At 48.9% G+C, this 13,466-nt stretch overlaps 1 long non-coding RNA gene across 1 annotated transcript; it reads right to left on the reverse strand.

The window, feature by feature from the left end:
* Positions 1–6,223: 6,223 nt before the first annotated feature.
* Positions 6,224–8,346, reverse strand: LOC105280802. The gene is made up of 2 exons (XR_894183.3): positions 6,919–8,346; positions 6,224–6,753 (listed from the first exon to the last, which is right to left on the reverse strand). It is a non-coding gene; the product is annotated as an uncharacterized LOC105280802 (long non-coding RNA).
* Between the last annotated feature and the right edge of the window lie 5,120 nt (positions 8,347–13,466).

Genomic DNA, 13,466 nt, shown 5'->3' on the forward strand with positions numbered 1-13,466 from the left:
GCACATATTTTACTGGTCCTCGTTCCGCGATCGTTCGATGATGCATCGCTTGCATCGCAACGCGATTGTTCGTGACACCGATGCAGTAGCAGCAGCAACAGCATCAGCAGCAGTAGCAGCGTAGTAGATTATTTCAGACGATGAAAAGAGCGACATGCTCATTACACCACTCGAAAAAAGAGAGAGAAAAAGACAGAACTTCCGTTACCGCGATTAGCAAGCACCAATCGCGTGTGCTCACGCCAAATTAGACAAGCGACAGCAACATTGCGTTTACTCTTCCTGTTGCGGTTCGTATCAACACCTGCCCTCCTCTATGCACTGATAAATGAGAAATTCCCAGCGCCGATTTTCCTCCGCCGTATCGATCAAAGCAAGAAGTTCACGGACCCCGGCGCGCGCGCACGGCACGGTCGTAACGTCATTAGGGAAGAGAAGAAACACGATACCAGCACGCGAGAAAATTGCGGGGAATTTTTCCAGGGTGCACCGCAGCACGAAAGCTGTACGTGCAAGTGCCGCTGGCCCGTGTGTTGTGCGCCGGCGTTGTTTACCCATAAATTCCTACGTACACGCGTCCGTGCACGCGCGCGTGCGTGCTATACGTGGGTGTGTGCACGCGGTCACGTTTGAAACGCTTCGAGAGGGAATCGCAGATACGAATCTACTGCGCTGCGCGGTATGAAGACGCGCGGCGGGAACACGCGGCGGGGTGAACGGGAGTGACTCGCTTCCTCCCTTACTGACGCTAATATCAGTTCTCAATTCCGATCTTGATCGGAAAGCCCGATGCGATAGAATGCCCGGAAAAAGAGTAGCGATACGTGTCCAGGAAGTGCAAGCGAACGTCGGATGGGTAGCATGGGAATCTTCGAAAATACCTTTCTGTCGAGGCTAGAGTGAGATCATAGCACGCGAGGAAATTGATACTTCGCTCACGATGAATATATAAAGCTTAAGCGCATAAAAAAAGAAAAAAAAAAGATAAAACGCACTTTTCTTATGAAGCTTTGACGTTATGAAGAGTGATTGACGTCATTCAAGCATATTTTTGTCTGCAACGGAATCCGCACAAGTGTCAAGTTTTCATCATCTCTACTTCAATTTATTATGATATTTAATCTACCGGTATTTTTGCGGTATTTTTTTAATAGAACGCGGGATGGAGCATTGATTCGGTGGAAGTCAGTTCTATAACGGGATTTTTCGCGGGGTTTCTTTGTGCGATTCGATCGCGTGACCGATAACTTCTAATATGACAACGGAATCGGGTTTCACATATGAATTAAACCATTATCCTCGATGCCCCATGGGGTCCCTATCGATTATCGATCCAATCATACGGCTCGTCTGCTTTAAAAAGCTCGTGAAGCGGTTTCTGGTCCTCGAGCCCTCGTGTCGCGCTTACTTGACGCCAAATTCGATTAACTCTACATTATCGTCGAGAACGGTACTGGAAGCATTATCGTTCTCCACAATATCCGCTCTATTATATTTTAGGAAACCATTTATCGCACTAAATTGCATTGGTTTGCGGGCAGTGCTTTCAAAAGCGCCTTTGATGCGATAAGGACAAGAATATTGGTGCTATTCCGAAAACGCACGGTGATTCTTCATTCGAATCTACGACAATCGGGGATTAGAGTGCTGTATAAGTATTGATTTTCGGGGTTTCTCGCCTTCCGTGCAAGCTCCGAAATGTTGTCCTTGTGCCGAAACCAGCCGTCACGAATTCTACAAAGGCTATTTGTCACGTTCGTGCCTTGAGGAACTCTATGCTTAAATGCGAATTGAGCACAGACCAAACATTCGGATCGAATTGGAATCCAATCGGGATAGGGAAATTCAAATCCGTAGACACGCTGAATGTAATACTTGTATCTTAGAATAACCAAACGTTAAAACATAAAAAGGCGAAGGAGTGACGGAATCGATAGTTATTCATTATTAAGCATTAAAAGATTTCGGTAGATTGAGGCACCACAGAAACAATCAATAAATATTTATTTCCTATTTGATTACAATTGCATTTTACACTGGCAGGGAATTCAGACTTACTGGCGAATTATAAGAAATATGTAACGTAAGGCTGCGAAGTATCAAGGTACATTTAACATCGAGGAATAAAAAAGCGTCGTTTCTGGCTGAAACAACGTTCGGCAATGCTGATATAGCCCACATAAAAGAACATGTGTTCGAATTACGCCGATCTCAAAGCAGGTGATCTTCGGGCGATCGACGTGCCTGCTGCGCCTTGCCAACGATATAAGAATCTTCGCATTCTTCCTGGCTTCTATTTCTATCGAGCATCGATGCGCTCCACGCCAGTCAACGCGTCCGGATTTCCCAACGTTCCAGCTAGTTGGCACGCGCACGGAAAAAATTGGCGAGCGATCTGGTGCGCCCTGTATTTCGCTAAGAGACGCGCAAGCTGGATACGCCCGACTGGAATCCCTATTACCGCGACTTCCGAGCCATCCCGGTGCTAACATTTGGCGCACGATGCGTGACAGACGTGCACTACGAGAGTGCACGCGCGTGGGAAAAGCATCGTGGTTACGGCAGTCACCGAGGCATCGCGAGAATTCGTGCAATGTATTAAAATGTATATTTCCGCATGCTCGGCGAGAGGGAGAGCCGGCCTTAATGGCGTAGATAAACAAGTAATTAGAGCTACGTTTTACCGGCAGACGTAACGCCTTAATTACACCGGTGGCGCATATCGCCAGCGAAGCTGCTCGCGATCGCGATAATCTCATTAGAAATCCCTGTTCTGAATTTTCCGCCATCTATCCCGGAATGCGCATTAATACTCGATGCACAATATAATTGATTATACATATGCCACGGCGGCCGCATTAGAATCACGCGCGTTCCGCGGATTCCTTAATGAAGATGAGATGGGAAAGCACGCTCCACTGGCACACGGAAGCAATGACGAATGTTTGCGGTTAAAAACGCGACGTTAAAATACCTTTGGAATAAGAAAAAAAAGGCTTTCGTCAGAAAGAGCCTTTCTGCTTCCGCGCGCGCCGGAATGCACAGGTAAAGTACATTTCGTCATAAATCGCGGTGCCTGCGAACATCACGATGACTAACACCACGGGAGCTGCTATTAATAACGACGAGCCGGCGATTAAACCGATCAGTTCCGATGAAACTTCGTGAATGCACCGGCTCCATAAACCCGCGGAGCTTCATCGGAATTCATCAGTTTAATCGCCGGCCCCGTGCATTAAAAGCAGCTCCGTCAAAGTTAGTCATCACGCGCGGTGGCGCTGAATATATACATACATGATATATGCAATTATACTTTTCAAGAGCGACAGAGACCGCATGAATGAAGCATATCAGAGCACCCAGCTGTATATCACAGAGTGACTCAGCTGAGCAACGAGATAAAGTTAGAGAGGGAGAAGGAGAGAGAGACACGCTTCATTCATATCTCGCCCTTCAAGGATATGGACCGTACCTGATTCGGAGGATCCTGAAACGCATTAACGGCGGACGTAGCATCCGTCATCGCATCCCAGAAACGGTGTCGTCCAGCGCGACAGATGGGGTCATTCTCTCCCTCCTCCCCCTCCTTCTGCAACCCCGCAAGGTATCGACGAGGCGTATCGCATCGATGTATACGCAATGCGTCGCGGCGACGCGGCCGTAACCGTGAACTTGGTGCACGCACGCACGCACGCACGCACGCACGATGCAGCGTGATGCAGCGTGCGTAACACTTCGCTCGCTCGCTCACTCGCGCGCGCGGCCTCACACGTTCCACGGCAATCCCGATCGGATTAGACGCACCGTTGGTGAACGCGCAATGTGTCTCGCATATTACCGTCACGCTCGGTCGACTCCTGTGCCTCCATGGCGCCAACCCGGTTTGCTCCCTTTCCCCCCTTTCGCCGCTACCCTCTCGTCGACATTGTCGCCTGATCTCGTCCTCCCGCGCGTACGATCTCTTTTCTGCCGTCGTCCGACTCCTCCTTCTCCCTTATCCTTGGCTGGTTCCTAGTCGCGATTACGGTGTGTGGGATAACGTCCGCGGAAAAATGAGAGTCCACTGCGGCACTGATAACGAATGATATGGAATTTAAATGAGTCCGGCACGCATTCCCAGGCGCATTTTTCCGTCGTTCGGTTCCCGCGCCACGACCGCAAGGCGCCAGGATCTCCTGCGAAAATTACGGACTCGCGCAAGCCCGATCTCCCGCGCGGCTGTTCTCCACACCAAGTCCAGTCTCTGTCGAAACGTCTCATTAAGGACTTTATCGTCCGTTTCCGCGGTTTCCTGTAGGCAGAGCGGATACACGGGCATAGCGCCAGAGATGCCACGTACGTCGCACGGCGAACAACTTTTTCTCAGAGAGGACATCGCGAGCGCGAAATCACGGGAGTACCGCAGGATAAAATGAGGTGTAACTTCGAAGAAGAAGGCACCGCAGAGGAACAGGTCGAGGGAGAGTGCGAGAGCAGGCGAACAACCGATGTTACGTCTGCGTTAAACGCCCCGCAGTCGATGATATACACGCGTCTTAAATCGTCGACACCGTTGGTTGCCGGGAATCCGAAAGGTCGAGCAGGTAGGTAGCCTCCGTGTGTGACCGGTATTCCGTGGCATGAAATTACCGTCGCCGTTAATACACCGCCGGTGATTTATTCGCGAGTTTTTCCCGACCTAACGAGGATTCTACGTGTCAACCGTAGAAATACACCCGCCGCCACCAGCGCGGCAACCTGTCATTCTTATTACGACACGGAACCTCGATCTGGGTATGAGAGAAAAAAACGAGAAAGAAAAGAGAGAAAGAGAGAGAAAGACCGACCAAGAGAGACCGAGAGAGAACGAGGAAGAAGCAGTGGACATACAAGCGCGCTGATGCGCGGTCCTTTCGCGAAAGGAACGCGCCATACCTGTCGGCTGAAATCCTATTTCCATCGTGAACTTTACAACCCGCCTGTACCATCGTCCATTGACGAATAAATCATTCTCCCCGAGAGGCGGCCTCTCCTCCAAGCTTACACGATTCGGGCTGAGCGGAAGGACGAGACGCAGGAGGGAAATTCGATTAGATGAAGCCATCTTCCGCTCGACTTAGAATTCCTTTCGCCTTCCGATTTGGTGGAAGCCTCCACCCAATCTGGCGGCCCTTTCCCCGCTGAAATTCGCCGTACGAGGAACCTTTGATCGTGTCGAAGCCAGTAACTGAATCTATCCGCGATTTCGCGGCAAAGCGTCGTCGCGTAATAACTCTTCACCTTCGAAGGAACACTGACTGAGAACATTTTCAGATCTCTCCATCCTGTTCGTCTAATGACAATACGTGAATGTACAATTATCGAAAAGATGAAAGTAACTTGTAAAATTTCGTTCCTTCGATAATTCCTGTAATTTCAGAATCGCAAAATCCAATGCCTTTTCGTGCTTTGTTTAATCCTTTTAATACTACGTCATTTCATTTCTACACAAACTTATTCACGAGATGAAGGCAACATTGTAATTGCCGTTACTCAATGATCAATACTACCGAGTTCCACGTAACGGCCGCCGAGGCAGTTCTAAGGACTGCAATCCAATCTTGCGTTTTTCTGAAACGGCAAACATTTTGCGTAACGACCGGTGATTCGGACCTTGGTTTTTTTTTCATTTCCTCTTTGAAGAACACCGTTATGATTCGACGCGAGAACCCGGTCCTCGACGCAAAGTACCGGTGCTCGCCAAGTGGACGGGAACAATTTTGTTGGTAGGATACGTCTGTTTTGGGCAGTACTCGAAGACGGGAGATCATCCACGCACACTCTATGCGAATATAGTGTGTTCCATGAGTGCCGATGTGTCCTAGTCAAGGTTGACCAGAGCGCAACTACGACCGTCGTCACGCTCGACGCGTCTCGCTTCCCAATTCGGTTTTTGCCGCGTCGCCCAGTTCCTTTGGCATGCCGACAGCTGTTGGACGGATGATACCGGTAAACTACTCGTGGAGAATAGAACGTACATTTGCGGATTTCCAGGTTACTAGGCAAAACGCTGACGAGCGTCGGAAAACACACTGAGATACGCGAAATTGCGGAAGTAGCAAGAAGTGCGAGTCGTTTCGTTGATGAGACAATTCCAGTCTTGCACCATCTTGCAATTAGTGCGAAAATATATTAAGAAAGAAATATTAAGGGAAATATATTAATAAAGTATCTCAAGTTCTGGGATTAAGTGACATTAACAGAATTTATCTAAAGAATTTCCAGCATTTATTCTTCATCACTTGAAACATGTAAATCATTACAGAATGTTCATTTGATGTAAATTATACTTAATATAATATAATACTGTAATGTAAATTATATTTAATATAATATAATATTTCTGCCTTCACTTGCATCTTGTAACATAATGTTGAATAATCATCAACGTTTTCTGATCCCGCCGGATATCTGCGCGGAGTCTGTTGGAATATTGTTAACGAATAGACGATGTTCGAGGTGTTAACATGTACCTCCGCGGTGCTAACAATGGACTAACTGTTACCGCGAGAAAGGTTTCCACGCTTCTTGTTGCTTCTCGACGTCTTCCTTACGCTCGACAACTAAACCATATAAAGATATACCGGCTATACCGCACGACGTGCTTATTCTTTTTCTCCGTTTCTTCCGCTTCTCGCTTCTCTTTGCATGCTGCTTTATCCTCCTCCGTGGCGGCGCGGGATCCATCCGTACGTAAACGTCCATTTTATGAACTGCAATTCGTATAATGGTAATCTGAAAACGCAGAATTCCTCTTAAAGAAAATTGAATGGTCAAATGGAAAATTGAATCACTTTCGTGCAAACGTGATCGCATAAACTCCACTCTCCCAAATGGCCTTAGAAGAATATATAAGAAATAAAAAATTTAAGGAACAGTGGATGGAGGATGGATTTTTACGTTCTCTCCTTTAGATCATCCTTAGAATCCTTCCAAGCAACTCCAGGAATTCTTCGTTGACTTCGAGAGGATATCGGATGGTTCTTTCCGTGAGCCGCCTGCCAGGCCTGTCACTGCGCGTGACACATCGCTTCCACTCTCGAGCTGCGACATCAGCCGAAGCGCCGAAACCTGTCACGTTCATTAATCAGCCCTCTAGGAAAAAGCTCCAGGAAGAGGATGCGCGAAGAAGAGTGGCATGCAGAAAAAGGGGCGAAGTGGATTGCACCGGGGGAGATCAGGTGCCCCGTCGAGTACTGGGTACGCCGTAATACATCCGCCCAAAAAGGTTGTCGCGCGTTAAACGCGTAAACCGGGTGCAGGAAGATGGGTTCAGACGGCGGGAACGTTCAGCGAATATCAACGGCTCATTTACCAATTTTCGGAGGTAACCACGGCGCAGGAAGGTATCGCGAGAAAAAGTAACAGGCGAAGTGAAAGAGACAGAGAGGGAGCAGCAGAAAGGGGAATACAGAGAGAAAGAAGAGAGAGAGAGAGAGAGAGAGAGAGACGAGGACATGAGTAGCAAAAAGGAAGAGGAGAACGAGTACCCTTCTTGACTTCCCTACGTACTCCGCAGGGTCTTTGATTCGCGGTGACGCGGTATAAATAGAAACCTGCTCCCTCTACAGGCCGAACCACTCACGTCCTTCTTCTCCTCCTTCTCCTCTTCTTCTCTTGCTTCTTCAGTTTTCCTCTCTCACTACGTCCACCCTCCCCCCGTGTCTCGTCCTCTCATCCCTGCTCGTCTTCTTCTTCTTCTCTCATACTCCTCTCGTCCTCTTCAGGGTTCTTGCAGGACCCTGCCCTGCGCGCTGCTCCTCCCGTTCACTCCGCTGCGCTCCGAGGTAACCTGTTATTTCAGGATTGCGAATCGCCGGGTGTTTTTGCGGGTCTCCCGGCGCACGGCACTATAAATATCGAAGTCTCTCTCCTCCTGCTCGGCAGGCTGTTCGCTTGTGGACGACGTGGCGACGAGGACGAGGCTGACCACCTCCTCGCATTCTCCTCTTCCCAGAAGACGAACGAGGCGCCTCCTCGGGCGCGCGGAATCTGCTGCTTCGGCCGCAACCCCCGTAATTAAACAGGATCGCCCGGCAGCCTCCGCACGATGTGATATGCGCGTATCCTACCCCCTCGTGCACGCGTTTACGGGACGTCCCACGCTTGCGCATCTCAGAAAGAACTCGCGAGATGATACGCTTCCTTCCGCAGGATCCAATCCGGACAGCCGGCATCCTTGGGAAGATTCCTCCGCGGATTCTCCAAGTCACGAAGATCCGCGCGCAGGATCGTGGGGATCACGTCTTCGTGACTTCAAAGAGTTTCTTTGCCGGGCACGATTACCGGTAATGAGCGAAGCAATTATTTTAATGCCGACCGGGTATTACGTAAATATTCGTAAAGGCGACGTTTATTTCAGCTGGACTTGTCGTATCTGTTCCGCGCATAAAGCCAGAAGTGCTACCAAAATAGCATCCCCATCCGCGCAATCTCATCCTCTGCAATTTTTGCTCACCTGCAGCAGAAATGTATGGTTACTTTACAAAATCTATAAAACCCACTCCGCCATATCTACTTAATAATAATCTTGAAACAGGAAAAATATTTCCGTGGCGATATGACAGCTAAATTCAGGTATCGCTTTTCTCATTCACGCCAATTTAACAAATGTCAATTTAACGTTTTACAAATAGAACGTTTTACAGTTTGAACGACGTTGCACGCGTTATTTGCGGCTTTACTAAAGAGTAGGAGATTACAAGCCAGCGTTTTCCGATTATCTCTAATGCTCGTCTAGTCCCTAAATTGCGAGAGATAGTGCATATCCAGAACGAAGGGCTCGACTCGCTCTGTAATCTCGCGGCCACGAACTCGGCCGCGGTTGGTCATTGGTATTCCACGGATGTCGCCGTGAGTAGCCCTGATTCTAGACGTAATTCACGGAATTCTCGTTTCGGACAGACCAGGAACCCCTCTATCCCGGCACGCCGGACGCATTCCCAATTAGCTTCGTGACGTACACACGAAAATCCCGCGGAATGCGGATGTTGATTTCCCGATCGCGATCGCGCCGCGGGGCTCGATTCTTTATGCATTTATTCAGTCGGCATACGTGAAGCACACGCCCGCGTGTACCGCTGATAATACGGCTTCAGAGTAGTCCGACACCGAAATTAATTGGTACTTTAATCCGGCGATAAGGATGTGCCACCGGCCGCTCATTTATCTTTCGTTGCCGGCCGATTTGCCGGCTCTGTCCCATTAATTTATTTCGACGCGCCGCGGACTCAGACAAGAGAGAAAGAGGCCCCCTCGATTAATTGCTCCGACCCCGGTCCTTCACCTCTGCGACTTTAATGAAAGACTCCGTGTGCATAGAATCGCTGCGCGCATTGTTGCAAGCTCGAGAACGCAAGTTCTCGAGTCATTAGTTTAGTTACTGATTATAAGATCCCATCTGGCTTATGACGTTTGCGAGACGCCAGTGCAGTGATCTGGAATGGCGGAAAGCGAATGTTGCAAAAAAGAGTATTACAAGATTCGTGACTCAAGAAAGCAATCCGATTCAATTTCGCCAATACAATCTCTGTGGCGCAACGGACGGTTCTACGACGGTACTTCCGTTAGGGTCATTGTATCGACAACAGTCTTGTTATAAGCTTCATGCTCAGCTAGCGTCAGTACAAAACTTTCGAATGCGATTCTCGTATCCTGCCAACCACGGGACCAAGCACCCGCCGCGAGGATCGGTTAACCGTTAGCTTACATCCTGGATATCTTTCCGGCGATACGTGGGCCGGACCTGAGATTAATCGGGGAAGCGGGGAGGGTCTCTTTGTCTCAATGAACCACCTGGTTGTTCGTCCGATAACACAGCCGATACGTCGATAGCGGGGCCCGACTGGCGCGGTATCGTATCGCGATCGCTCAGGCAATTTCTCAGAGCGGACCCGCGCGCATTCGTTATGCACGCGGGCCCGCGTGCTGGCCATCGCGCGGACTCACTCGCGAGCGGATCGCTCGCCGGCGGCCGGCTCGCTCCAATGATCCAGATCTATTTACCTAGTTTCCTGGAAACGTCGCCTGGAAATGACAACGGCACTCGCTCGCCGAACTCATACGCGAATGTAAAACGACAACTGTCTCCGTCTCGCTGTTCCGCCGTGACAGGTACTACGGATCTAGCGGACCCCCCGTGTGGGCCTCACCGCGCGTTGCCTCGGCACGCGCTCGCGGCCCGTAATGCGCCGCGATGAAGGAAAAAAAGGAACCGCTAGTCTGGTGGCCCCTTATCTAACTGGTACATCGTTTTCGAACGGACGAACCGTTTGCCAGGTTCCACGTGAGATTGCGTCTGGTAAGCGAGGTCGAGACCACCTTGGGCCTCAGCTTTGGGCTCGCCATCTCGGCGCCCTGCGACATTCCGGCGAAACGCCCCGCGCTTCCGGTACCGCTTCGATTCCGCCGATGGTCAAGGTCGCACCTGGACACTAACCCCTCAAAATACGCCTTCTTCGCGATGATAATTCAAGATCCGAGTTTGAAGAACTGAGCGTGAACGCTCGTCGCTCATGAAGAGGATTCTTCTCGTCAGATGTTAAGGACGATACACGTTCTGCATGATCTACAAAGTCGTACTACGAGACATGTTTTATGAAAATATTTCCAACGTGATCTCGAAAGTTGTTGCACACTCGAAAACGTGAATTCTTGAGTCATTAGTTTAGCTCCTGATCATAAGATTCCATCTGGTTACAATACTAATTACAATCTTAATCAGTTTAAGAGACTACAGTACTGACAATTTGGGACAACGGAAAGTGAATATTTGAAGAATTATTACAAGATTTGTGACTCAAGAAAGCAATCTGATCCAATTTCGCCAATGCATCCTGTCGGTGCAACGGACAGTTCCACAATCTTCGTTAATAAAAATTCGCTTTTCTATTCAAACTCGTAAGTTGCTTGAAGCGTATAGGCGTATCATCGAGTGCGACGTCAATATCGTAGCCTGGAAATAATTATCCGGATCGGTGATTACGCGATGCGGCGATCTGAATCCCCGTTTTCAGGCTGGAAGTGAAATCAGCTCTGCGCGCAAGGATGCGAGAATGCGGATTTTGATTGTGGGTAAAATAATTTATGCCAGTGAACCGTTAAAGTGACGAGTAGAGACATTCAAGAGAAACACACACACACACACACACACACACACACACACACACACACACACACACACATATATATATATGAAAGTTGTAAAAAAGATTAATTCGTAAAAGTCGACTCTGTAATCCCGAATGATAGGTAGCGGTTTAAATTAACATAATCAATACAAACTCCGATTAATTCCCACATCTCAGACGAATTTTTAATCATGAGAAGCGGTCGATCACTTTGTAGCATGCGTGATACAAAGTGCCATCGACTCTCTCGGAATCTCGAAAGAAATATAGCCCTGGCCGGCCTCAGATTGCGTCTTCAGTAATCTTCCAAAATTAAACGAATCTCTTTCGCGTCTCGCTGCCGTGAAGCACGCGCCTGGCTTCGCGGAACGAATTAATCTCGTTAGCCGAGGAAATTAGATTCCTCTCTTTTCGCGTACTTGAGAATCGCGGCTTCTAATCCTCTCTTTCTCTCTCTCTCTCTCCTCGACTGGGCTAAATTAGTATTATTATCGTGAAAATTTCATTGGCCGGCCTGGGGATAACTGATTCCCCGCAACGAACCGAGGGCTGCCACACCGTCCGGTTCCATTCGGCGCGCCGCACGACATTATGGAGATGGAGACCGAGAAGGGCGGTAATCGCGAATAACGTGGGGTTGTTTCAGCGTGGCACGGCTAAACCAACGTGATACCGTAGGGCTATAATCTGCAGACGATCGTGTATATGTGCGAGTACATGCGTGTGATGGATACATCTCGCGCGCACATACACATGTGCGTGCGTGGTAAAGCACATACGTCCGCCCGGATCGTTCCGCATGTCTGGCCGACTTTCGTCGGGTGACCAGCAAAAAATCAAGATCGCGATTAGACGAACCACTCTAAACAAGGTACGCCATTAGGCCGGCGCGACGCAGACGATTAATAACCATGTGCTCCCAATTAATAGTGCACTTTTCACGGCGAATTTCGCTGGCTTCGTCGAAATCGAAAGTCGAAACACGTGCGGTTTCTGGAAGATTTTCGAGACGGCAGTTGTGAGAGACGATCCCGCGTGCGCGGATAAAAACGTCTTTCTCAATACGAAGGGGCTTGGTGAAAGGGGATGTGGAGCATGCTCTGGCGCCCGATTCCTCCTCTTTTCTCAACTAGGGATTTTTTTCTATCGGCGCGGAGTTAATTTTCTCCGAATAAGAGGCTCGACTGTTACCGCAGCATCGCCCATGGCATGTTCCGCCGATGCCGATCTCCCGCATGCTGATTTCAGCGTGCGTCGCACGCATATACCAAGAGCGCGGCCACGTAATTTCCAAATTTAATCGATCTGCCGCCGGCACCTAAGCCGACACCACGCGGAAATAGCGGAAGATCTCCTCGTCCGTCTCGCTCTCCCTCTGTGTGCCCTCTGGCGCTTCGTTGGCAATTAATTGCAAATTAATTTCGGCGCCCACGCGCAATGTGCCCCGAGCCGTTGTGCCAGCCGGATTTAATACATCGTTCGTCATTCGCTGTATAAAAAAGTCTCGTTGGTCCCATGAATCCGCTGCCGGAGGATTCCCACCGTTCATTATTATTAGCCCACCGATATCCGTTTCCTCCTTTTTCGCCTCAGGCGCATGAAGTATCTTGAAAGTAAATAAATTTTCCGATAAAGTTAAATCTCATTTGTAGTTTTTATAATATTTTTTTTCAAAGATATGAAGTTACATGCTTGTACATATAACTGAATTATTAAATTAAAAATCATTACGTTGTCATAGAATTTACATCGTCGAGAACGTAACATTCTGAGTAAGGGTTTTCCGCCTGAGACGAGGAAAAATTAATTCCATCGTGGTGCAAAACGGCGCGGATGTGATGAAGGAAACAAAAGCACGGTCACGAAGGGCAAAGTACCGGTTCTACAACGTTTGCTCGTCGTCGCACGCACTTCATGCGAATTCAACGAGAGCGAAGTCACCGAGAACACGACAACGCGGAGGTCTCCCGCGATCCGCTTTGATCTCGGAAATTAGCTTACAGTTTATTGCATTTTTTACAGCGCCTTTCATCTCCGAGATTTCACGCGCGCCAGCTAAAATCTCTCATCAATATGCAGAGAGAACCGGGGAAGAAAAAACGCCTAAAGAAGAGGAGGGGCAAGGGCGGGAGGAGGGAGGGATGGACGATGTAGCCGGCAGCAGGAGACGGAGACGCGAGTGAAAAAAAGAAATATCAAGGAGGGAGGAACGCGCGCGATGAACGAACGGATGAAAAAGTTATTCTGGAACAGCCACGACTGGTCGCCCCGCTATCGAACGTTTACCACTTTTTCCTGCTCGAGGATTATTAATTATCA

Source organism: Ooceraea biroi, chromosome 6 (assembly GCF_003672135.1).
Source record: "Ooceraea biroi isolate clonal line C1 chromosome 6, Obir_v5.4, whole genome shotgun sequence".
NCBI lineage: Eukaryota > Metazoa > Arthropoda > Insecta > Hymenoptera > Formicidae > Ooceraea > Ooceraea biroi.